This window comes from Natrix helvetica, assembly GCF_964273705.1.
Source record: "Natrix helvetica genome assembly, chromosome: 4".
Taxonomy (NCBI): Eukaryota; Metazoa; Chordata; class Lepidosauria; order Squamata; family Natricidae; genus Natrix; species Natrix helvetica.
Genome location: NC_138550.1, coordinates 101,544,093 through 101,569,874, shown reverse-complemented (window position 1 = coordinate 101,569,874; position 25,782 = coordinate 101,544,093). Strand labels below are relative to the sequence as shown.

Below are 25,782 nucleotides of genomic sequence, written 5' to 3'. Positions count from 1 at the left end.
TCAAATGATAAAATGATACTGTCATATAAAACTAGGACTCTCACTTAGTCAAATGGACAAATTAGAAAATGAAATGGTGGTTTGTTTTACATTTCTTTCTCCAGTGTATTACTTCCAAAACAAACCCTTGATAGAATAATCTATTTTGGCCATGCCCACTTATGAGAGGAATTAGTAGGCATAGTTGTTCATGTTTGGGATAAGCCATGACATATGAACAAAAAAAATAATACAAGGAATAGCTTCACCAAAAATACTAACTTGTTGGTTCTATATTTGTACTTTCAAATATCATTGTGCCTAAGGTCAGGGATAGGTATTAATTAAATCTAGGATCGTTTATAGTATAGTATGCATTAGGTTATGACTGCTAGAGATTTTATAAATGTCAAAAGAATATTACAAATAGAGAAGGAAACTTGTTTGCCTTTGGGTAAAATCCAGTATGTATCACCCTTCACCAACCTGACCTTTCCTGATGTGTTGTGACTGCAAATCCCAATATTCCCAGCCAGTCTGGGGAAGGTTATATTCAATATTTCAGTGACCTTCTTAGCATGCCCCATAAATCCTTAAGTGAATAACTATTTCACATGACATCAGTCCTTAATCCAGACCTGCACTGCTCCTGTCTCACCAAGCTGAACACAGCCCATTGGTTATGTATGGCAGCTCACCAGGGACATGATAACTCTCTTATCTTGGCTGCCTGCCCAGGATTGCAAAACAGGATGGGACATGTCCAGCACCTGGTAAGCTGCAGTGTTCATCACAACTTAATTGTGCATTTCTCATTTGATTTCATTGAATAACAGATTTGGACGTTATCATATGAATAGGTTCTCAGTGTGTGCTGTTTCTTTTCTGAAATTCAGTCCCTTGTGCTCTGTCTTCAACATACAGTAGAATTTATATATGCCCAATCATACCATGCTGGAAGAAGAAAATAGTATCGATGACACATCTGAACCAAAGTTTATTAGTGTCAAACATACAATGTTTAATATGACTCAGAGCCTGAATCACTTACACGCAGTACCTAGTGTAACATTGAAAGAGATTTTTAAGGCAGGCTTAAAGTCAAGTACATTTCTGATTACAAATCATAATGCTAAGATGAAATATTTTGGGTAGTACAAAAAATTGCACTTTTTTGGCGGGATTTTGATTTGACCTAATCAATACAATACAATACAATACAATAGTAGAGTTGGAAGGGACCTTGGAGGTCTTCTAGTCCAACCCCCTGCCTAGGCAGGAAACCCTATACCGTTTCAGACAGATGGCTATCCAACATCTTCTTAAAGACTTCCAATGTTGGGGCATTCACAACTTCTGGAGGCAAGCTGTTCCACTGATTAATTGTTCTCACTGTCAGGAAATTTTTCCTGTACACCGCTTGGAGAGTCTAAGCAATGGTTAATTCAGTCTGCTTGCCCTTAGGACTGAGGAACTATTTTTCCTTTAGCCACACCTCCTCCTGGTGTGATCAATCCCCCAGAATTCTTCCTCAGTCAGCCCGTTTGGACATAATTAGCTAGAGCTCTGAGCTGAATTAATCCTTTTTTGGCTTGGACTCTCTATTTGCGTTTTATTTCTCTTTCCTAACATTTCCCCAACTTTGTGAGACGTTTCTCTCCTCATCGCTGCGTTTTTCTCCAGCAGAATTTACATTTGAAGGCCAGGAGGTAAGCTGGAAGGTGGTGGGGGGTGCCCCTCAGCCGATCCTTATGGGACGGCTTCGGAGGCCTGCCGCGTGTCGTTTAAAACGGCGCGGCTGCAGCGGCGAGGTTCCTACGTTCCCAGGCCCCTCGTTTGTTATTTTAGACGAAGTTTTTTTCGTTCCCCGGCCTGCTAGAGGACCTCTGCCGCAGGGAGGAGTGAGCGATCATCGCCATTCGAGGCGCGTTCGCTCCTCGCTCTCCCTTAGCCCCACGCTGTTGCGGCGACCATTTTAGGCGCGAAAAAAAGCGCGCCCAGCCATGGCCGCCATTTTGCATCAGCCTCGTTATCAGGAGACCGCTGGAGGTGGCAGGGCCTAGCAAGGGTTTCTCAGGCTGGGATCGCCACCTTCGTCTTTTTGCCTATTTTTGCGAGCGGTGCTGGTTCCTGGGCCATACCAACGGTCATTATACCGGCTCAGGGAGGAGGCCTAAGTAAGCGCAGGCCAAAGTTTTTTTCTAGTCATTCTCCTCCCTGCTTCTCCTGCGGAGCCTTGCGCCTCGGTGCAGGCCCCAATCCTACCCCTGGGCCTCTGACTGGTATTAAGCATGGGATACTTTCATACGTATTGACTCAATTACTGTACATATGGCAATTTTGACAAATCTTTTTGTTTTGTTCCCCTTGCAGCAACCAGTCTCTCTCTCTAACTTCTGCCTTGTCATAGCCTTGCTCCATCTTGTGTGGTCATTGACTATGGACCTGCCCAGTCCCCCTGATTCCCAAGATACTAGGCCGAGCCTCTCTCAGGCCCCTAGCAAGGGTTCCTCCTCATCGGGGAGTGGGGGTGCGGGCAAGAGTGGTGAGGGTAGCTCTGGGAAACAGCGTTCCAGAACCCCTTCTGTGGCTGAGGCCAAGGATGCTGAAAGGCGCCAGCGGGCCCTTGACAAGCAGTTTGAGAAGGCCAGACGCCAGGCAGACAGGGAGCAGTCCCACTCAGGAATCCCTCCCTCCCGGGAAGATCTCCAAATGGTCCTTGCCGAGGAGGTGGAGTCCCAGGACCTATCCCCAAACAGGTCATTTGCAGAGCCGGCTTCCCCGGCACCCTCTTGGGCCTGTGAGCAGGCCCCTCCCCCTGGGGATGCTAGTATAGATGACATGCAGGGTGAGGCTTCACCCCCCCTAGAGGAGGGCTTGGATCCTGATTCCGACTCAGAGGAGCTATCTCCCCGCATGCAGGAACTAATGGCCCGTGCCATTGCCAAGGGCATCACGGAGGCCATGAAATTTAAGAATCCCACTGCAGTGGCCCCAAAGGGTCCCAAACCCGATCAGGCAGCTCCCCCTCCAAGCAAGCATGCTCGCCATCCTTCCCTGGAATCCTCGGTGGTCAGCGAGGCCTCTGCCATTGAGGACCCTGACCCGGAGGTGCTAGGTCTCTCGGACGACGAGGACCTCCTCCCTGAAGCGCCCGCCTTTGCGGGTCTGTTCAAGCCCAGCCTTTTCAAATCTGTCCTTCACAAGGTCAAGGCTGCCACCAGGGTGGGGATCAAGCCCAAACCGGCCGCGCCGGCGGCGGATGCCACTCCGGCTAATCCCAATGCAGTCATGTTTGATGTCCCAGCACCCCAACAGGAGCTGGTTCCGGTCCCGGGGCTGTTTCTCGACCTAATCCAGCGCCAGTGGGCTCAACCAGCCACGCAGTCCTCTCCCAGTGGGGTAGACAGGAAGCTTTATACTATGGAGCCAGTGCTGGAGGACCTTCTGGCCCTTCCCACTGTTGACCCGCCCATCGCTGCACTCACTTCTAACTCCTCCCTACCGGCCGACCTTCTGGAAGGCCTTAAGGCGGAGGACAAGAAGGCGGAAAAGGCGTGCCACAAGACCCACCTGGCGGCTGCCTGGGCCATTAGGGCCTCTTCATCCGCCTCCTTTTTCAATAGGGCTTCTGTGATCTGGCTGCGCGAGCTCCTAACCAAGCTCCCGGCGGGAGACGTCCGCCTCCACCAGGACGTGTCTAAAATTATCGCGGCTTCCCAATACGCCGCTGACACTTCCCTTAACGCCACTAAATTCGCCTCCAGGGCACTCGGCTCTAATATCACTTCTCGCCGGCTCATCTGGCTCCGCCATTGGCAAGCGGACCAGAAAAACAAGTGGAAACTGGCTTCCGCCCCCTTTAAGGGGTCCAAATTATTTGGCGAGTCCCTGGATCCTCTCCTCATCGAGTCCAAGGACAAGAGGAAGATCCTCCCTTCTCTAAACAAGAAGCAGGAACGTAAGACCGCTCCCTATTCTAGGAGGCAGTCCTTTCGTGCCTCCGAGCCTTCCACCTCTGCCTCTTCCTTCTCTCCCTCCAATAGGTCCTTCGGTCAGCAGGGCGACAGGTCCCAGGACAGGGTGCCCTTTCGGGACAGAGGCAGGCAGCAGTTCGGCTTCCGCAAGTATAACCGCGGTGGGGCCGTTCCATAAGTCAAAGTGACTGCCCGGGCTCAGCGCCTCCAGCTGTTTGCCTCCCATTGGGCCCAGACAACCCAGGATGCTTGGGTTCTGCAGATAGTCAGGGAAGGCCTCTCCCTGGAGTTCCTGTCCCTTCCCCCCCGGACCTTCATCCGGTGCCCAGTCCCATCCTGCCCTCAAAAGAGGGAGCGCATGGACCAGGAAGTCAGACATCTCCTAGACATCAGGGCCGTGGAACCAGTTCCCCAGGGCGAAGAGGGGAGGGGGTTTTACTCCATCCTCTTCCTGGTGCCAAAGAACTCGGGGGGGTGGAGAGCCATCTTGGACCTCAAAAACCTCAACAGGCACATTGCCTATTGGAGGTTCAAGATGCAGTCACTGCAGACCATTCTGGCGGGGATTCGACAGGGAGATCTACTCACATCTATAGATCTCAAAGAGGCATACATCCACATTCCCATCCGTCCTCAGCACAGGAAGTTCCTGCACTTCTATTATGCAGGTCGCCACTTCCAGTACAAAGCTCTCCCATTCGGCCTCTCGTCCGCTCCTCGGACGTTTACCAAAGTGCTGGTGGTAGTGGCGGCCCAGCTAAGATGCAGGCCCATAAGGCTCCAGTGCTACCTGGACGACATCCTTATCCAGTCGTCGTCCAGGCAGCAGGCATTGCGGGATCTCCAAACAACTATGAGATCCCTCAGAAATCACGGCTTCACTCTAAACATAGAGAAGAGCCATCTCACTCCAACAAACAGACTTGTACACCTGGGGGCGGTGATAGATACCAACTTGTGCAGGGTTTTCCTCTCCCAAGACAGGTTGGACAGTCTAAGGTCCATGACCCACAAGGTGATGAGCTTGAGGCAGGCTCCAGTGGTCCTTCTGTCGCAGCTGCTGGGAAAAATGATCTCCTGCATTTCCATCGTGCCGTTGGCCCGCCTGCATTCCAGGGCGCTTCAGTGGCTGCTGCTGCCGCACCAGAGGGCATCCAGGAGCAACTCTCCCAGGCCGATTCGAGTTCCGCCGGAAGTGAAGAGGTCTCTCCGCTGGTGGGTGTCTCCGGCCATCCTCAAGGGTCACCTATTCAAGGAGCCCGAGAGGTTAATCATCACCACAGACGCCAGCCTCTCCGGCTGGGGAGCCCACATGGGTTCCCTGGTTGTCCAGGGCAAGTGGTCCCGAGTGGAAACCAGTTACAGCATCAACCTACTGGAACTGAGAGCTGCTCGCCTGGCCCTGCGCCATTTCAGCCGGTCCATTCATCGTCAACATGTGCTTCTGATGACGGACAATGTGGCCACCAAGGCCCACATCAACCGCCGGGGTGGCACCAGATCCAGAGCACTGATGAGAGAGGCGGAGTCCCTGGGCCGCTGGGCGGAGCGCCATCTGGAATCTCTCCGCTCCGACCACATCTCCGGAGTGGACAACACACAGGCAGACTGGTTGAGCAGGACAACCATAGATCCTGCGGAGTGGAAACTGGACCCTCGCCTGTTCCACCAGATGTCCGACAGATTCGGAGATCCGACCGTAGACCTGTTTGCGTCCAGGGACAACAAGCAGCTCGACCGCTTCTACTCCCGGTTCTTCACCCCGGGGGCGGAGGGGACAGATGCACTGCGTTGCAAGTGGCCCCGCGAGCTACTGTATGCCTTCCCTCCCCTGCCTCTCCTTCCTCAATTCATCTCCAAAGTCATCGCAGAGGGAGCGGAAGTCCTCCTCGTGGCCCCGCACTGGCCCCGCAGGTCGTGGTTCGCCGACCTTGTCCACCTGTCGGTGTCTCCTCCATGGCGCATCCCTCCAGACCAGATCTCCCTCAGCCCGGGGGCCGTGGTTCATCCAGAGCCCCAGTGGCTCCAGTTGGCCGTCTGGCACTTGAGGGGGACCAACTGAAAGGCCAAGGCCTGTCAGAGGAGGTAGTGAACACCATTCAGGCGGCGAGACGCCCTTCAACCACCAGGATTTATGATGCGTCCTGGGCCGCCTTCGCAAAGTGGTGTGAGGAGCTGCTCATCGAGCCGACGACCGCGCCTGTTTCCAGAGTCCTTGACTTTCTTCAAGCGGGACTCAACAAGGGCCTGGCCCCGAACACCCTTTGACGCCAAGTGGCGGCCTTGTCCACCGTCTGGTCGGGCGACCATCTTTTGCCTCTCAGCAAAATCCCGAAGGTGCGCCTCTTCCTCAAGGGCGCCTCTAACCTTCGCCCTCCCACCGTTCATCGCTACCCCACTTGGCAGCTGTCCGTGGTCCTGCGGGCCCTCTCCGGCCCTCCATTCGAACCTCTACGCACTACTTCTCTTCGATTCCTGACGCTGAAGATGGCCTTCTTGATTGCCATCACGTCAGCTCGCCGGATTTCGGAGCTGGCGGCTCTTTCTGTTCGCCAGGACCTGTGCGTCATCCACCCTGACAGGGTCATTTTGAGGCTGGACCCGACCTTTTACCCCAAAGTAAACTCATGGTTCCATAGAGCGCAAGACATTGTGTTGCCAAATTTTTGTCCTCATCCGTCGCATCCCAGAGAGCGCTCCTGGCACAATCTTGATGTCAGGAGGGCCCTGAAGGTTTACATCGCTCGTACTGCGGAGTTCAGGAAGTCAGAGGCTCTTTTCCTCTCCTTCCAGCCTGGTTCCCTAGGGAAGAAGGTCTCTTCCTCCACGATTGGCAGGTGGCTTCGTGCCTGCATTGCGACAGCCTATGAAAGTCAATCCAAAGCCGTTCCGCGCGGCATCACCGCTCACTCCACATGAAGTGCCGCTACCTCGGCGGCCTGGGCCACCCAGGCCTCGATCCTGGACATCTTAGGGCCGCTACGTGGTCCTCTCCTTCTCCTTTTGTGCGACACTATAAATTGGACATTTTCGCCTCGGCTGAGGCGTCCTTCGGCAGGCGTGTGCTCCAGGCGGTTGTGTCAGAGACCGAATCCCGGGAGCCTTCTTCTGCCCACCCAGATGGACAATAACTTGGGTATGTCCCATTGCTTGGACTCTCCAAGCGGTGTACAGGAAAATGACCATTGGCTTACCTGAAGGGTCCTTTTCTGTACACCGCGGGAGAGTCCAACCCACCCTGGCTCTCAAGGCCGGGATTCGGGTTCTTCGTGTCAACAGTACATCATCTTGGACGCTTCGCTCCGTCCGCACGAACTGACTCCTTCTAAGAATTCTGGGGGATTGATCACACCAGGAGGAGGTGTGGCTAAAGGAAAAATAGTTCCTCAGTCCTAAGGGCAAGCAGACTGAATTAACCATTGCTTGGACTCTCCCGCGGTGTACAGAAAAGGACCCTTCAGGTAAGCCAATGGTCATTCTCCTCAGTTCTAAGTTGCTTCTCTCCTTGATTAGTTTCCACCCATTGCTTCTTGTTGATCAAAATAATCTTGATAAACTGTGTCAGTTTTGTAAGAGGAACATTTTTGCTGTCATCAAAAACTGGTAGATCTGTATATCAATGATACTTATAACTGTGTATTAAGTTTTTAATTATATAAAACATAAATAAAACATATTTATATTTTGACTTTAACTCTAAGATCTCACTATTTCCTGTGGGTTTTTTTTTAAAAAGTATGGCTTAAAATAGATAACTCTTGAGACTATATGTATGTATATTATATGTAACATAATAAAGTCATATTGATGTCTCTAGAAATCAAAAGAATTTGGGTTAATCTTTTCAATAGAGTGTTTTCTATTCTTTTTAGTTTATATATCTATGTTAAGCACAGAAGATAGTTGTATTTAAGAGCCGCAGTGGCACAGCGGTTAGAATGCAGTACTACAGGCTACTTCTGCTGTGTGCCCGCTGCCTGCAATTTGGCAGATCAAATCTCACCTGAGTCAAGGTTGACTCAGCCTTCCATCCTTCCGAGGTGGGTAAAATGAGGACCCAGATTGTTGGGGCTCCCCTTGAGGTGTACCCGGAGACTGCAGTTGGTCCAGAATGCAGCCGCGCGGGTAATTATGGGGAGATCGAGGTTCTCCCATATAACACCGCTCCTGCGCGAGCTGCACTGGCTTCCTGTGGCCTACCGGGTGCGCTTCAAGGTGTTAGTTACCATCTTCAAAGCACTCCATGGCATAGGGCCTAGTTACCTGCGGGATCGTGTCCTGCCCCATACATCCCTGCGGCCCATTCGCTCACACAGAGAGGGTCTCCTCCGGGTGCCGTCCTCTAGAGATTGTCAGAGGGCGGTGCCCAGGAGTAGGTCCTTCTCTGTGGCGGGCCCTACTCTTTGGAACGACCTCCCCCCAGACATCAGAACAACAACCGATCTCCGCTCCTTCCGCAGTAAACTGAAGACCCACCTCTTTCGGCTAGCCGGCCTGGCATAACTCGACAACTTTTCCACCCCTAGGTCATATTTAATTGTTAATTTTAGTTTTTAAACTATTAATGTTATTGGGGTTTTAACCTTTTTCAGTATTGTAATTATTTATTTATTTTTTACCTCCTCTGTACGACACTGTGCTGACTGTTGCTTGTGTACGTCGCCCCGAGTCCCTGTGGGGAGAGGGGGCGACTAATAAGTTTAAATAAATAAATAAATAAATAAATAAATATGCTGACTCTATAAACCGCTTAGAGAAGGTGTAAAGCATTGTGAAGTGGTATATAAGTCTACGTGCTATTGCTATTTAGCAGGGAGAAAATGAATTATTGCAAATTATACATAATAAAACACTGAAGCCAATAGATGAATTTACATGCCTTAGTAGAAATGTGCTTAAAGTTGCTGAAACAGATGGGGAAATGTTAAGGTGTGAAAATGCATAAAAAAGGAATTACTTTGAAATGAGATGGGCATAAATATATTTAATAAATAAAAGTAGTTTGTGGTTTGTCAAGAGAAATGAATGTTGGTCAAAATAAGCAAAAATCTCTGTAGCTAAGAGTATGTTTCTGCCTATTTTGTTATAGAGATGTTTGGGTTAGGAGAACATAAAAATAACCTGAATGTACTGAGACAGAGATATTTAAGTATGTAGCAAAAAGAGAGAGTTACAAGAATGAATGTTGAATGAATACCAAAATACAGATTGAGTACCAAAGTATAAAAGAAGTAGGTTGAAATGGTTTGATCATAGAGAGAGAATGAACAAAGATCAAAGTGTAAAGCAAATTTATGAAGGAAAACCAAATGGATTAAGAGGCAAGAAATCAAGAAAGTTTGAAATGAAATTGGTAAGTTTCTCAAAAGGATATGGTGATTAAATAGGAAGCATAAAGAGATATATTGCAGTAAAGTACATTTGGTTACATTTCATTTTCTTGCTTTTTTCTCATGGCATAATTTCTTTGTCTTCCTAATTCTCACACCTTTTGTGCATTTTGCATAAAGGAATAGACTGATGAGTTTGTATGTATCATAAAGAGCTTTGGCTAAAAAAGGATTTACAGTATATACTGTAATATCCAGGGAAGGCTTGAGGTTGATTTACAAACAGGAAAACTCCGTATTGGTTGAAACAAAGAACTCACAGTTTAAAGCTTACATCTTTTTTTTTTAATTTTACATTTTTGCTGTTCGGTTTGTATTGGATCATTTCAAAATAGAAATAAGGGAACCACCTTTTGAAGGTTAGTAGAAAGAAAATGCAAAGCCAAAGTTTTAGCTCTGTTGAATTATGTCCTAATTCAGGGCCATACATCATATTCACTTTTTAAAAATAAAAATAAAAAACTAATATCTGTCCCTTAAAAGCAACTCCACAATTCACTCAGCATTCACCTATTTTTCTAGGCGTTAATGGAGAGTGTGGGAAGGACCTTCCCACTTAGGATAATCCATAAGGCCCCGATAGTCATTGATTCAATTAATACCTTCCCCTCCCTCCCAGTAATTTATAATCTTTCTAAAAACAGAATCAAATCAAAACACAAAATTATTTTTTCCATTTTTAACAAATATCATTCTGCTTGATGGTATTTTTAGCCAATGAATGAAGATGTCTTAGCAATTACTGATATACACTCTGTCGATCTTATTTTCTAAATCTTCTCTAGTGGAAAGTGATTGTTTCCTGTTAAAAAACAATTACTCTAAGAAATGCGTGTTGTGTGTAAATATTTTTTTTCTAAGCAGGAAATGAAGTAGGAGGAATCAAATGAAATCTTTATCATGGTCATAAACCAAGATAAGAGTGAACTACAAACAACAATTTTAAAAACTAAAAAATATAAAGTACACAAAGTCAAAACAATTTTAAAAACTTAAAAGATTACATATAAGAAGATCTTTTTAAAAAAGAATCTATAGAAAGGGTTAAAAATTAAAAACCGTATTAGTTGGGTTGCTGCTGGTTTGGCCCGGATTGGCTGAACCGGTAGTAGTGGCGGCGGAAGGCTCCACCCACCCACCCACCCACCCACCCAGACACTTTTACGCATGTACAGAAGCATTCGCAAGCACACACAGGAGCGTGTGTCTGGGCATGCGCAGAAGGTCCTTAATGACGGGTGGGTGGGCGGAGCCTCACACTGCTGCCACTACTGGTTCACCCAAACCGGTGCAAACTGGCAGCATACCACCTCTGGAGGGAGATAATGAAATGGCAGCACTAAACAAACTTGACTGAACTTGGGAAAGCTACAAAGGTCTGGACCTGGTTGGATTTGGATCAGTAGTCACCAAATAAACCCTGAGTTGTTGGCTAGGTTGCTAGTTGAAAAAGTGTCCCCGAATAGGCAGTGGCAAACCACCTTTGCATTGCTGCCAAAGAAATTGCATAAATATTCCCATACAGCCATTAATGGGTAAACTCAGTATAAGGGTGGAATTACTGGAGGAACAAAATGGAAACTGAAGTTGGCTGTAACAACAATACTGTATATTGACTGGAGATTTTTTTTTGCTGCACAGACTGTTTTTTGTTTGTGTTGTTTGTTTATCTTACCTTCTGGGCATGGCGGCCACATACTCTATGTGAATATGTCAAATTCATGGGTGAGGTGAAATTGCAAATTAAATAAATAAATGCAGCGCAGTCATACAGTCAAATGTGTGTTGTAGCATGCCAATTACAGCCACATTCTGCCTTGAATTTCCTGTCTCCTCAAGAAAAAATATATTTTGAAATAGTGCTTATGGCTGTTTCAAAGCATAGCTATAAGAATGCAAAATTACCATTGTTTGCACCAGTTATAGACCATGAAACCTTGTATGCGAATATCTCTATAACTAATGCTGGATATAGTACACCAGAGGCCAGAAACAACACCGTAGATTTATTGCATTGTGACTGCATTGTATTCCTATTTGACCGTAACTAATCTAATTTAAGTCTCTTTAGGGACTTGATTGTTTCTCTCTGTTTTACGAAGCAATAATTATTAAAGTTTTTTTTTTAATCGTAGAAGTAAAATGAAAGAAGCATAAGTATCATTTTACAGTGGAGTTTAGCACTGTACCCCATTCCTTGATACTTTGAACTGCAGTTTGCTCAATTCCTCACCATTGGGTCTGCTGGCTAGGATTCATGGCAGTTAAAGTGCATCTGGATAACTAAATATTACATGACCCTATAATTTACATGTATACATTTTGATAAGTGGGTTTAGTGTTTTTTGTCTAAACCTAGTTATTATGCTTTGCAACTTTACAGTCCTGATATTTTTATTAAAGAAGGTGAAAAATTATTAAACCAGAGATAAAGAGTAAATAAATAAATAAAATGGTATTCAAGTAGACTTACTTTATTTAAATAAAAGGCTATTACTGCAGTTACAGTAATTTTCACCATTACTTCTTAAAATGGAAAGTCTTTTATGTCAGATTCCATAAAGTAGCATTTTTTTTTAATATCAGACTGCTATTAGTAAAATGGCTATTAAAATCAGTCTAACATAGAACATACAATGGAAGGATTATTGAATTTGTGTTTCTGCAATTAGTTTAGCAGCTGCTTGAACTTTATTTATTTATGCATATCCTGCCCTTATTATTTTTAGTTTTATGACTATCCATGATTTTATATTGAAAGGAGAAAATCCATATTGAAGCTGAGTCATGAAAGGAGTATTAAACTCAGTAATATTTTAAATATATTTTATTCCAAGAGCATTTGACCTTTTATTAGAACTGTGTAAGTTCTAATGAAAGGAATTTTTTCACCCATTTTTGCAAATTGTGGAATATCTTGGAGACATTAATCTATGTTTCAATAGCATTGATTGAGTTCTACTTTGAAATTAGTGCAATAGTATAATAGAAACACAGTGTTTTTAATTCCAAGATTTCTTGCTTTGAATAAATGTGATTTGAACATGTAAAATACATTGTTATGTGTCAATAGTTATACTAGTTATATCTACTATACTTTTAAAAGTATTATTATGGCGGATAGTTTAAAAATGGGAAATGACAGCATTTGGGAATTGAAACTTTATGGTGAAACATTGTAAGTCTGATGAGTCTCTTGAATCCCTTGTAAATATTATTTTCTCTATTAATTGCTTTGCCAATTGTTCTGTAGGGAGAACGAGGCAGGCAGGAACTGAGGCAAGGTAGGTTGAAGCTAACGCAATCTTTATTAACAGTATAACACGGCAAAATGTAAGGCAAACCTCGACCCAGCAAACAGCAACATTTGACAGCTGACAGCCCTTTTTATACTAGAGCTGTCAGACACTGAACCAATAGAATGGCTGCATTCTCCCGCCAGCTGGCTGCTCATGTCTCAACCAATCAGGGGGCGGCAATGATAGTCAATGGCATCGTAGCCTCGAGGACTTAACACCAATAATTTACAGGATACTTACCATTAGTGACTAATAGTGGTTTTGGATCTGAATATATTTACTCCATTAATGTCAGCCTTCCCCACTCTTTCTTTTAACTGATTAAAAAAGCTGAGAGTTTATAATGTTAATGCACCTATTTGCAATGGTTATAACACATAGATCAATATATATTGTTAATAGTATCCTTATTTTTGACTAATAGCATCTTGCACTTCTTGGCTAAATTGCAGGAAACTTCCTGTTGCTTTTACTCGTTATCCACCTAGTACAAACTTCACTATTTTATTTTGCTCTAAATTTGTATTTTGTTACTGACATTTTCCCATATCAAAATAGACACAATGACTAACAAATCCAGACTAAATATCTTGAATTGTAAATACAATGCATAAAAGAGTTATAAAACCCAAACTTTTTAAGCTGAGTGGGCGGGTAGGTAGATAGATAAGATAGGTAAATAAGTAAGTCTTCACATTTTTCAGAAATAGTTAAAAATTTGGGTACAGAAGATGAGTAATTCATTCCCACAATAAAACTCCAGACTAAGCATAAATTACAGCTGTCATAACCACAACATTTTGACCTTTTGTTTGAACCTTGTCAACATCTTTTCATTTATGCCAGTGTTAATCGGTATAACACTTGCAACAGTGATGCTGTAACTGGTGGCTTTATATGATGTTTGTTGAAATGCTGCTATTGGTCTCATTCTACATTCTGAGTATAAATTAAACATTCCTACTGCATAAATATGTATTGTTCTGTAATACAGACAGATTTAGAGCTTATGTATCAACGGGATTGGAGATAGATAGATTAGCCTAAAAGTAAATCACTGGTTTGAATTTCGTAACTGAGCAAAGGTTAGAATTCTTATCCTACATTTGCCTGTGGTGAGAGGGTGATTGTCTCCTTTTACAACTAAGTGGATTTTTTTAAAAAAAACCATTAATTTATATTATAACATGTTTGTCAACTTTAGCTGCAATATGAAAATGTTTAGCCAAACTATAGCAAATAAGAGTTGTCATATCTGGACTGGAAAGATCTGGTGGTCTGTAGATATCAGTGAGAGATTTGTGCATCAGTTGCCACTTTGTAACATGAAATTCTGCAATTCTATGACAATACTCTAAGGTGGAATGGGACAACTCACCGCAGCCAACTCACCGCCATAAAACTCACCACAGCCAATTTGCTATGGCCAACTCACCACAGCCAACTCGACATGGGCAACCCTCACAGGACAACTCACTGCAGGGCAATTTAACAATTCAACAATTTGGCATCCTTTCTTTAATGATTCTATTCTGCTACTTCTTCGATATTAGTGTAACTCTTGTCCTGTAGTGAGTTGGCTGTGGTGAGTTGGCTGTGGCAAGTTGTCATAGACCCCCTCTAAGATATGGTTTAAGATACCTGCTAGGTTCACATATCAGTCTAAACAATAGTGTGATTTGTTCAGTTTTGGCTTAACATGATGTGGGGAATGTAACCATTTTGATTTATTAAAAAAACAATGTTTCATGGATAAATTTTATTTAGAAAATTTGTATCTTGTTTAGCAAATCATGGTTAAAACTAATTACAGTTTTACAATATGTAAATGTGAGCCCTGTGAAGCTACGCTAATGAAATAACTAGTATTGATGATAGAACTATTGTTAGACAATAACTCTTATATCATCTTTGGATTTGGGAGATGTTAAAAGACTACTGACAAATGAGCAATTTAAAAAATCTTCACTAATATTATAGGATGGAGTAAATATAATGAGGAAAGCAGACAATATAGTTCCTGATTACCAAATTAATTCTGAATCAAACCTGCCTCTCCACTGCCTAAAATAAATGCCATAATTTTTGCTTTGCATTTTCTTGAAAAATTCAAAAATGAGATTTCAGAAGCTAGGTGTGTTGTTTTATTTTAGAATAAATCTTTTTAATAATTATGTATTGATAATTGAGGTGTTTACTTATGTTTGAGTTTCTAAGTTGTTTTATGCAAGTTCCTCAACTGTAAAACTAAAATACTTGATTTATATTTGAACATGGTTCATTTTGTTTGACCTTTAGTTAAACATTACATTTTTAAAGTTAAGCTTCCTCTTTTATTGCTTTCCTGAAATTAATGGCCGCAATGCTCCTATATTCCTTCCAAATCTATATATGGCAGAGTTGTAACATAGCAAGGTTGCAATTTATGCACTGATTATAAATACAATAGGCTCTAAACAAACTATAGCAGAAAACATGTATTCTGGTCTGGATCATTCACTGTCTCATCAAATGTAGAGCAATTCTTCTGTTTAATCATGCAGATATCGTCTTAATATATCTTCTATATTATTGGTTGTGTTTATTCCATACACAGCTCTGCATTCTCTGGCTATGCATGGTTCCAAAGTTTTTTAATTTCACAGACCAATGTTCTCCAAACTTGGTTACCGTCCAGGTTTTCAAACTTCTTTCAGAACTGTCAACAGTAGCCATGTTGGCTGAAGAAGTCTGGAAGAGTTGTGTAGAGATGATGACCAAGGTGGGGGAAACTGCCATTGTTTTAGGCCTCCAGTCTGTCAATGTACAGTATGTAACTGGAAGAGTGTATGTATTTAGGACAGCGGTTCTCAAATAGTGGGGCGCGCCCCCCTGGGGGGGCGCGAGGCTCCGTAAAGGGGGGCGCGAAGGCTCCCTTTCCATCTGGGTGCAACGGCGGCGGCGGCGTGGGCGAGGCATAATATATCCCGCCTGGAAGTGGCAGCACTTCGGACTGTGGATTTTCATTGGAGCCGCAGGCTGGAGCTGTGCAAGAAGCCTGCTCGGGCGGGGGTGGGAGGGAGGGAAGCATGGCTGTCCCAGGCTTCCCTCCCTTCCCCCCCCCCAGCCCAAGCAGACTTTTTGCACAGCTCCAGCCCACGGCTCTGATGAGTCTCTGAGCAGTCCCCAGCGCTGCCACTTCAAGCCGGGATATATTCTGCCATGCCCTCAGCAGCGTCTTTATGCAGGTAGCTCGCCTCCCCGCCAGCAGCTCCACCGCCAGCATTCCGTCTGGAAGCGGAAGCGCAACAGCCGCTGTTGGGGAAGGGACAAAGGGGCGGCGGTCGCCCGATCTTGCCACGGCGACTGTTGTGCTGCTGCTTCCAGCTGGGATGCTGGAGGAGCTGCTGGCAGGGAGGGAGGGAAGAAGGCGAGGAGGGAGTAAGGATAGACAAGCAAGAGGGAAAGAGGAAAGAAGGCAAGCAGGCAGGAAGGAGGCAGAAGGAAGGAGGGAAGAATGGAACTGGAAGGGAGGCAGGGAAGGAGGGAGGGAGGGAGAAAGGAAGGATAGGAGGATAGGGAAAGAGGAAAGAAGGCAGGCAGGCAGGGGGAAAGAGGAAGGAGGGAACTGGAAGGGAGGCAGGAAGGAAGGGAAGGAGGAAGGGAGGGTGGAAGGAAGGATAGACAAGTAAGAGGGAAAGAGGAAAGAAGGCAAGCAGGCAGGAAGGAGGCAGAAGGAAGGAGGGAAGAATGGAACTGGAAGGGAGGCAGGGAAGGAGGGAGGGAGAAAGGAAGGATAGGAGGATAGGGAAAGAGGAAAGAAGGCAGGCAGGCAGGGGGAAAGAGGAAGGAGGGAACTGGAAGGAAGGCAGGAAGGAAGGGAAGGAGGAAGGGAGGGTGGAAGGAAGGATCGACAAGTAAGAGGGAAAGAGGAAAGAAGGCAAGCAGGCAGGAAGGAGGCAGAAGGAAGGAGGGAAGAATGGAACTGGAAGGGAGGCAGGGAAGGAGGGAGGGAGAAAGGAAGGATAGGAGGATAGGGAAAGAGGAAAGAAGGCAGGCAGGCAGAAGGGAGGGAGGTGCAAGGAAGGAAGGAAGCATAGATAAGCAGGAGGGAAAGAAGGCAGGCAGGCAGGGGGAAAGAGGAAGGAGGGAACTGGAAGGGAGGCAGGAAGGAAGGGAAGGAGGAAGGGACGGTGGAAGGAAGGATAGACAAGTAAGAGGGAAAGAGGAAAGAAAGCATGTGACTACGGTGGGAGACGAGGAAAGACCGGTGTGCTATGTTATGCAGAGGTGTACTTATAACAATTTTATAGACAAATTATACTATTTACAGTCGCGCGGGGGGGGCGCGCGAAATGTTTTCTTCTTCCTAGGTGGGGCATGACAGAAAATAATTGAGAAGCACTGATTTAGGATAAAGGTAACAATCCTATTTTCTGTAGGAGAAAAAGGCCCAGGGAATATAAGGAAACCTCCAATATACAGTATCATGTGTCCATTAGGATAGTTTTTTCTTCCCACTGTAGTTATATAAATATCCATGTAGGATATTTATTGTTACGTTGCAAGACACTGGCAATCCACATAAGCAATTGCAAAATGCTGAGTGAACTGCTGTTTTTGTCAGTTAGTTTGGGGCAGTGGTGGGCAACCCGCGGCTCGGGAGCCACATGCGGCTCTTTACACCCTTTAATGCGGCTCTTCTGTGTGCCGGGTGCCCGCTCCCCTCCCTCCTCTCGGGCTTCGGAGGGAAGCTTCTGCAAAAGCCCGGGCGAGTGACAACCAATTTTGGTCCTATGACTGCAGAATGCTGCAAAATACCATAAATGCAGGCCAGTTGTTGAGTGTTTCAAATGTGATTGGAACACTCAACAAGGTGACCACAGTGTGTGTGTGTGTGTGTGTGTGTGTGTGAGTGAGAAAGACAGACAGAGAGAGGAACAGAGAGAGGGAGTGAGGGAGGGAATCAGAGAGAGACTGACAGACAGACACACACACACAGACAGAGAGAGAGACAGAGAGGGGGAGGGAGGGAGAGAAAGATAGACAGACAGAGAGACACACACAGAGTGAGTGATTAAGTGAATGAGTGAGAGACAGACACACCCACATACACAGAGTGACAGAGAGAGAGGAAGGGAGGGGAGAGAGACAGAGGGAGAGACAGAGACAGACACACACACACACAGAGTGAGTGAGAGACAGACAGACACACACACACACAGAGTGACAGAGATGGGGGAGGGAGGGAGAGAGAGACAAAGAGCCAGAGAGAGAGAGAGAGAGAAAAAGAAAAAAAGAAAGAAAGTGGGAGAGAGAGATGAAATTAAAAACAACAATATACAAACCTGAACTTACTCAAACTATCCAAGGAAATGCAAGGCCAATGTTCACATTAGTGGTTGTGACTTTGTCAGTCAATGTCAGGGTGTAATTTTCTCTACATTGTAAGGCAAATTTTACGGAATTTAACGTTATCGATAAATAATATCGTTCTAAAGTTTTTGTTTTATTAGTTGTGTTATTTGTATCCTCCCGACCTATGTGGATACTTGCATGCAGAATATTCTCAATAAAAACTTATTGAAACTAAAAACAGTGTACCATCCTATGTATTTTCGGTTTTAAAAATGTGGCTCTCAAAGTAAATTTCAATCGTGGTTTTGGCGAGATTTGGCTCAGTTGAAAAAAAAGGTTGCCCACCACTGGTTTGGGGAGTTAAAAGTGCAAGTCCACCTCCCCTCTCTATTGGTATAAATTCTATTTGAAGAGCAATGGTTGTAACAAGCTTTATTTCACCTTTGTATAAATTTGGGTAGGAGGATGAACTAAGAGCTATATTGGTGGACATACTGAAGCTTAATCAGAAATTCTTGTCCCTCTTTCTCTCTCCATTTTATGACTATTAAAGAAATGCGGTAATGAGATTCAAATCTTATTTATATTAATCCCATAAACTAGGAAATGTAAATTCAGTGAGCTAATATGTTTATATTAATCAGCACTACTGAAAGAAGAGAATTGTAGAACAATCTAAATCAGTATTGCCAACTTTTCACATGTTATTCTATTATATCATTTCTAACCAAGCTGGATGTTGAGGAACAAACATTGCTTACAGAATTTTTTAATTAAAATAATATTAAAATATAATCATATTTTTCTTGTTATGTTATTTACAGATCGTTAGTTTCAAGGTAAAATGAGTGAATGGGTCAGGTGCTTAATTAGATTATAAAATGGGTTTTATTAATACAAATGCCCATGAAATAATAATTTGACTTGTAATCATGAGTATGTACTATAATAACTAAGAATTAGCTAAATGATCTGTTCCAGATTTATATATATATATAAATAATATATATATAAATTTATATATAATAATATATATATAAATTTGTGTTACAACCCCTGGTATGACTAAATATGGGAGGAAGGTCACTACTCCCTCTTTCTGTCCTTCGGCTTATCACAAAGACCATGCAGGCAGAAAACCATATTTTTATTTTTACTGTTGCCTTTTTATATTTGTGTTGTATTCGTACTGATAAATAAATAAAGGGTATTCGTACTGATAAATAAATAAAGGGAGACTAGGATAGATCTATTTCGAGCTAATTAGCTCTCATCAGCTAGCCATACCCTTACTGGGATTAGAACCCGGGCTGTATATATCTTAGGCAGGAGTCTTAACCACTAACCACTAATGTTTCTAACATATATATATATATATATATATATATATATATATATATATATATATATATATATATATATATATATATATATATATATATATATATATATATATATATATATAATGTTTCTAACAGTAAGTACTGTTTGTAGTGTACCTACTTAATAAAAAGTATATGGGTGTAACATTTACATAGTCTTGGATTTTTATCTTAGATAATAATGTTAAATTATCCTCTTAATCTTGATCTCAGAAACAAGTCTCAGTAAAACCCAAACACTACACTGGTTGTCCCTTTTCTTTTCACTCACATCAGGATTATTGCATATTGGTTGGAATGTATAGTATTCTACGAAAACATTGCAGGAAGTACAAAATAAGATACATGTATACATGATATTTGCAGTTTAGCTGCAAAGTGGAATTTTTAAAATAGTTTTAGGATCAAGTTAATGCAAACCAAGAATAGATAACTGTTATAAACATATACTAGTATTTAGTAATGTATTTATTTACATCCCACCTTTATTATTTTCATAAATAAACGAAGACAGCGAACATACCTCCTCCCTTCTCCCATATCCCCCACAAATAACTGCGGCTTTCATACCAAATGCAGGACAAGAACTCAGTTTTCCTGATTTCTAGCCTGATATCTTATTACTAGATCAAACTGACTATTGTGTGCAAAGCATTGAGTGCTCTAAAACATAGTATAAACATTAAATATATTTGTTAATTTTGTTGTTTGTGGTATATTTTCAGTTGTATATGTTACTGTAAAGTGAGAGTGCTTTTTTACTGACTAATAAATTCAGAATTGTAATTCATATTCATAGCCAGTTATTCGATCTAGCCATGAATAATGGGCAGAGAGAATGCCCGTCCATTTTTATAATCCGCTTCATTGAGCTTAGTGGAATTTACTTCTATGTAGATATAACAAGCAATATGTGTTAATTTTAGGTCTTGAACCTAGGTCTTTTATTAGCTCAGAGCATCCTTATTTTTGTCTATCCAGACTTTACCAATGATTGAGAAGAGACATAGCAGACTGATCTTTAATAAAAGATTGACCTTTCTTACATCCTTTCTTTTCAGGCTGTATTTTGCATTACTTAATGTTCTTTTGAATCAGGATATACAAAACATTTGTGCAAAGATTAATGTGAGGTATCTTGGGAATAAACTCAAACTGGAACATAGTATATGTTTACATGCTAATCTAAATTATTGGGACATGAAGGAGTCTTCAAACATAATCTTGACTGATTTCAAAACTGATTAGCTCCTCAAGTCAAGATGAAACTGTTGTGGGCAGGCTCTTCAGATGTCTGACGAAAGGTCAGTTAAGACTGATGCTGGGCCCCTGCTAATATGATTAAATGAAACAAAATACAATTAAGTCATTTTTGGTAACAGTTTGGGAGTTTAATGCCTTTGCAATCACACATATTTTTCACAATGTTACCCGTAGTAGTCTGGAAGGTTTTAGTTACCATATACTTAACATGCAGTTTAAGCCTCTCCCCTCCATCCCACCTTGCCAAGACTCCGCAGGCCTTGGGCCTACTCCCCTTGTTGTATTCCTCGACCTACGACCAGTCTGCCCTGCCTGTCAGCTAGCAACAGCCAAGCCGCGCCTGATTGGCTAAGACGCGGCTTGGCTGAGCGCGGGCTGTTTACCCCATAACCATTGGCTGCCCTGCTTGACAGCTCCGTATAAATAGCTGTCAAGCAGGGAAGGTGCTGATTCTCTCCTGTATATAGTTTGCTTTGTGCCTGTTGCAAATAAACCGCTCTAATTCTCCTCAGACGTGTCCAGCCTCATTCCTACGCCCAGAACTTAATACCCCTCACACCCATCACCCATCACCCATTTACCTTTTGAAAACCTCTGGACCTCATGTTGGGAAGGAGGGCAGGCATGCGTCCCTGAGCTGCACCGTGGCCTCATTTTCAGCATGCCCACAATTCCTTAACAAAGACTGCACGGTGCTGTGCAGGCTGCATTAAGGCAGCAAAATGGAGCGGTGAACCAGGAAGGGCATGGATCCATTTATCTCTTTTTATTGCCACAAAATAAGTTTTTTAAAAAAGTTGGCTCCATTATCAGTCTCAATATAACATCCAGCAGCATGGACAAGGAAGCTGCTATGAGTCAGGAACACTGATACAGGAACAGCAGTAGCCCCACTAATCTTTAAGGCCCAGTCTCCTAAATAAGGTCTAATACCCAGCTATGTACAAGGAAGCACCCTAACGTCCACAGTCCACTGAATAACTATAGTCCCTTCCCAATCCCATTGCTGAAGTATGGGTAATGCTACAATTGGGACCTGAATGGGCACATTTTGGAGAGGGGCACATACACACACATGTGCCCAGCCAAGTTTGAGTAATGCATACCAAGTACCAAATACTTTTATAATAACAGTTGTGGTGAGTCTTGTTAGAGACCAATCTGGTATTGAGTAATAACACCTGGAAACCCTGGGCCTCCTAAAGTTTAACATCTTGGTATTCAGGAAGATGCAAGGGATGATATGAATGCACCAGAAATATATTCATTAATATACTCATAAGCATGCTACGCCGTAACTCCCAGCTTATTTCCCCAGCCCATCACCATTGCAATGTTCCTGACTGCCTCTACTTCCTATAGCACTGTGTTTGCCATCTCTTCTCCAGGACCCAGGGTTGAGTATCCATATATTCAACCCTCTTCTAGTAAGCTGATTAACTGCCACAATCTGATCAGCACTCTAAACCCCAAACCACCTGGCTCCTCTCCTCTCCTAGTCTCATCCATACTACTCTTAGTTCCCTTTCTTCACTAGGAAAGGCAGAGGCAGTCATGTTACTTCTCCACTGTTATTACTTGTATTGCTGCAATCACTTTAATTTCCTCTCACTTCCAGTAAACAGCACCAGCTCTGCTGGCAGTCCCAGCCATTCAGCTCAATCAAAATACCATCCAGAAGCAGCATTATACCAGTGAGCCTCTACAGTTCCAAAAGTCAATGTGAAACCAGAAAAAAATCCATGCTTGCCTTCCCAGGAAACTTCTACACACCATTATAAAACCTTCCAAACTGTAGCATAGTTAAATTTACATGCACAGTCCTAGTAAACATGATGGAAAATTAAATATATACAGTATATATGCTGCATTTAATTCTCTGACTGATTTTTGGATTGGAACAAAACTATATTCAGTTCTAATATCAAGCTCTTGGATTTGACTACATGGAACTTCAGCAACTGAAATAAGCTCATTTGCCTTTCCTGAACTTTCTCATTTCTGCACTGTGGTGAGATTTATAACTGCCATAAAGACGTCTGTTCTAACACTGACCTCCTTTGCTTGTAACTACTGGCTCAAGACAGGGTGGTTCTGAAAAAGGATACACAAACACACACACAAACACATACACATTTGTATCACCTTAATTAAGACTCTAATTTATGTTTAGTATGCTTGAAATCTCGTGATTGTACTGTACTTCCTTTTTGAATTTTGAGACTGAACTGTTCACTGCAAATACTAATAATAATGAAGCTAAGGCTTAAATATTTTGGAAACATGGTGTGAAGACAAGAGACAATGGGGGGAAATGATTATTTTAAAAGTAATGGAAAGAAAACAGATGAAAATAAATAATAAAATAAATAAATAAAATTACATAAGCAAGAGTTTATAGGAACTTACAGAAACAGATACTGACAGACAATCCTAGCGAAATTTCTAGAGGCACACTTGAAAAGTAACCAAATGAACATGTTATATTGGGGAAAATCTTTTTTTTTTAATTATTATTAAAAGAGTTTTGTACAAACAAATTTTCCCCCTTTTCACCCCCCCTCCACACAATATAAATCTCATACAAATGCTATACCCCCCCAACCCCCCCGCAAAAATTCACATTCAAATATTATACCAAACACTTTACCCCCTCCCCTCCCCCCATCTTAAAATAGATTACTCATAACCCCTCTCCTCCCAACAAACACTATATAAATTTCTCTTAAATTAATAATAACACATTGATCATTTTCTAAGCTAATTTAACATCTATAACTCTTAATATAAATTTCTCCTAGCCTAACAATGTTTCATTAGTCCCATCTTCTAATTTATTCATACATATATATTGCCCCACCCTCCACCCTAACCCTCCCCCACCTCCCACACAAACCCACCCCCCTGACTTCCGCTGTATACCACTCTAACAATTCCAAACATCCCATATACTATTTACTCTGATCATCTATCGGTCTAAACATTCTTACCTAAAGGCTAGATAATAACTCCTAGTCTGGTATTTATTCTGTATATAATCAATCAATGTTGCCCATTCCTGTGTGTAATCCTCCTGTTTCTGAGCTTTTAAGAAAGCTGAAATTTTTGCCATTTCAGCGAACCCCGCCACCTTCTGAATCCATTGATCAATTGTCGGCAAAAAATCTTTTTTCAAATGTTGCGCAATCAACAACCTAGCTGCTGTAAATATTGGGGAAAATCTTGTTAGTTTTAAAAACTGGTTTGCAAAGACAATTGGGTAGAAATCAGCAGGTCATGTATTTTAGTCTTGCCATAGGCATGAAGCCAGCTGGGTGATTTTGGGGTCAGTGTCTCTCTTAGTCATAGAAAAAAGGCAAGAGAAAATTACTGCTGAAAAGGAAAAGGAAAGGAGTTAAAATAGATTCAAGGGTACCAAAAAAAAGGCAATTCTGATTCTGTTGATGTAGTTTATAACTGTTGTGCAGCCAGACATGTTTTTCATGAACAAGCATCAGCCAAAGTTCTTCAAAAAGCAGATACAGCAGCATCTTGCCTTTTTAATGGTGAGCCTGGTACACCCCAAAATTACAGAACTGGTCTTTTGGAGGGATTGTGGAGAGGCTTTTTTGTTTTTTATATCTCCTCCTACATCATGAGAATCCTAAAGACATTTTCAAGAAGCACACTACATGAAGTATTACAAGATATTGCTTTTAATAATATTGCATTGTGTGTTGTGGGAAAGCAAAAAAAATATGCATAAGCAGATGATTATTCTCATTAACAGTTCATTAAGAGATCATCTTGGAGTATTTTATATATCTGACAACATCTTGGAGCAAAATCATGAGCACATTCATTATCAGCTGGTGAAATGATAGGAACTTGGCTTCAATTTCAGCCAACTTTCAACTCTTACAAAACCACCGACGTTAGCTGTTTTGGGATTGTAAGGTGTTCTGTCAGTGGACAGCCAAATAGAGTTTGTTGTATATGACACGTAATTGGATTGAGTTAAGAAATCTGTGGGGGGCAAATCTAATTTGAAGGGAGGTCTGTTACAGGGCAGAGGTGGCACAGAGGACATCACCAGATTATTTAAGTTTGTGCTGTGGTCTTATTTATATTCAGGATCTATCCAATAGATAGATAGGTAGATATCTCTTTCTGAGAATTGTATAGACAATATGATCGAAGGAGTTCTGTGTTTGTGATTTTAAAAAATCACAACTGGTCTTTAAAAAATGTTGTTCTGTTGCTTTTTTTAAAGACCAGTTGTGATTTTTTAAAATCACAAACACAGAACTCCTTCGATTATATTGTCTATACAATTCTCAGAAAGAATTGCTCTGTTGCTTGTGTGACATAATTGATGCTACTACTTTGACAATGTTTAAAGAATGAGGCAGGAGATGGGGTCTAATACTACAGTTCCAAGAAATCAATACAAATTATGTAACATATCTCCTGAAAGTATGCACTTTTGGGATTTCAAATGAAAATGCTGGAATACGGTCATATAGAATGTAGCCTTCCATCTCTAACAACTTACCGTACCTAATTAATAGAGTGCAATCTCCCCACATACACATACCCCGTTTATGTATATTTGAAACAAGAACGTAGAGGTGCACTTTTTGAAAAATGATATGTCACACATGTATTTTGTATTTGGCTATGATTAAAAAAAATCTTAAGAAAATAAATATGAACTCTAGAAGGTGTTTGAATTACAATTTGATAGCAAAATCATATAGATCTAAAGTGCCAGCAAGCATTGTGCTGTGGCAAAATTTAAAAAATCTATGTATCATCACCTATTATGTTAAGATGTTTAAATTTAGTAGCTGGAGCAATGGGGTTGTACAATGAGCCAGAACACACAGTTGTGTTTGATTGGTTGGAGAATGCTAGCTCCTGCGTGAGGTAATCTGCGCTGTGATTGGTTGCTGTGAGTGGGGAAGGGGAGTTTCCCTTCCCCCCCCCCCCGTCTTTTTCTTTTCTCTGGCCTGTGTGCTCGATAATTTACCTCACAATGCTCCTGTTTGCCTGACTATCTTGTTTGCTATATATATAGATTAAGATATATTTCTTTATATAAAACTACAAGTTTGTGTCAGTGTCTCTGACTTCATTTGGACACCTGCTGCGCAATTCCCTGACATATTAGTGT

The 25,782-nt window shown here is 42.6% G+C and overlaps 1 protein-coding gene across 1 annotated transcript in view; it reads left to right on the top strand.

The window, feature by feature from the left end:
- Positions 1-25,782, top strand: part of JARID2 (jumonji and AT-rich interaction domain containing 2) — a 263,679-nt gene that overhangs the window by 175,179 nt on the left and 62,718 nt on the right. The window lies entirely within an intron of this gene.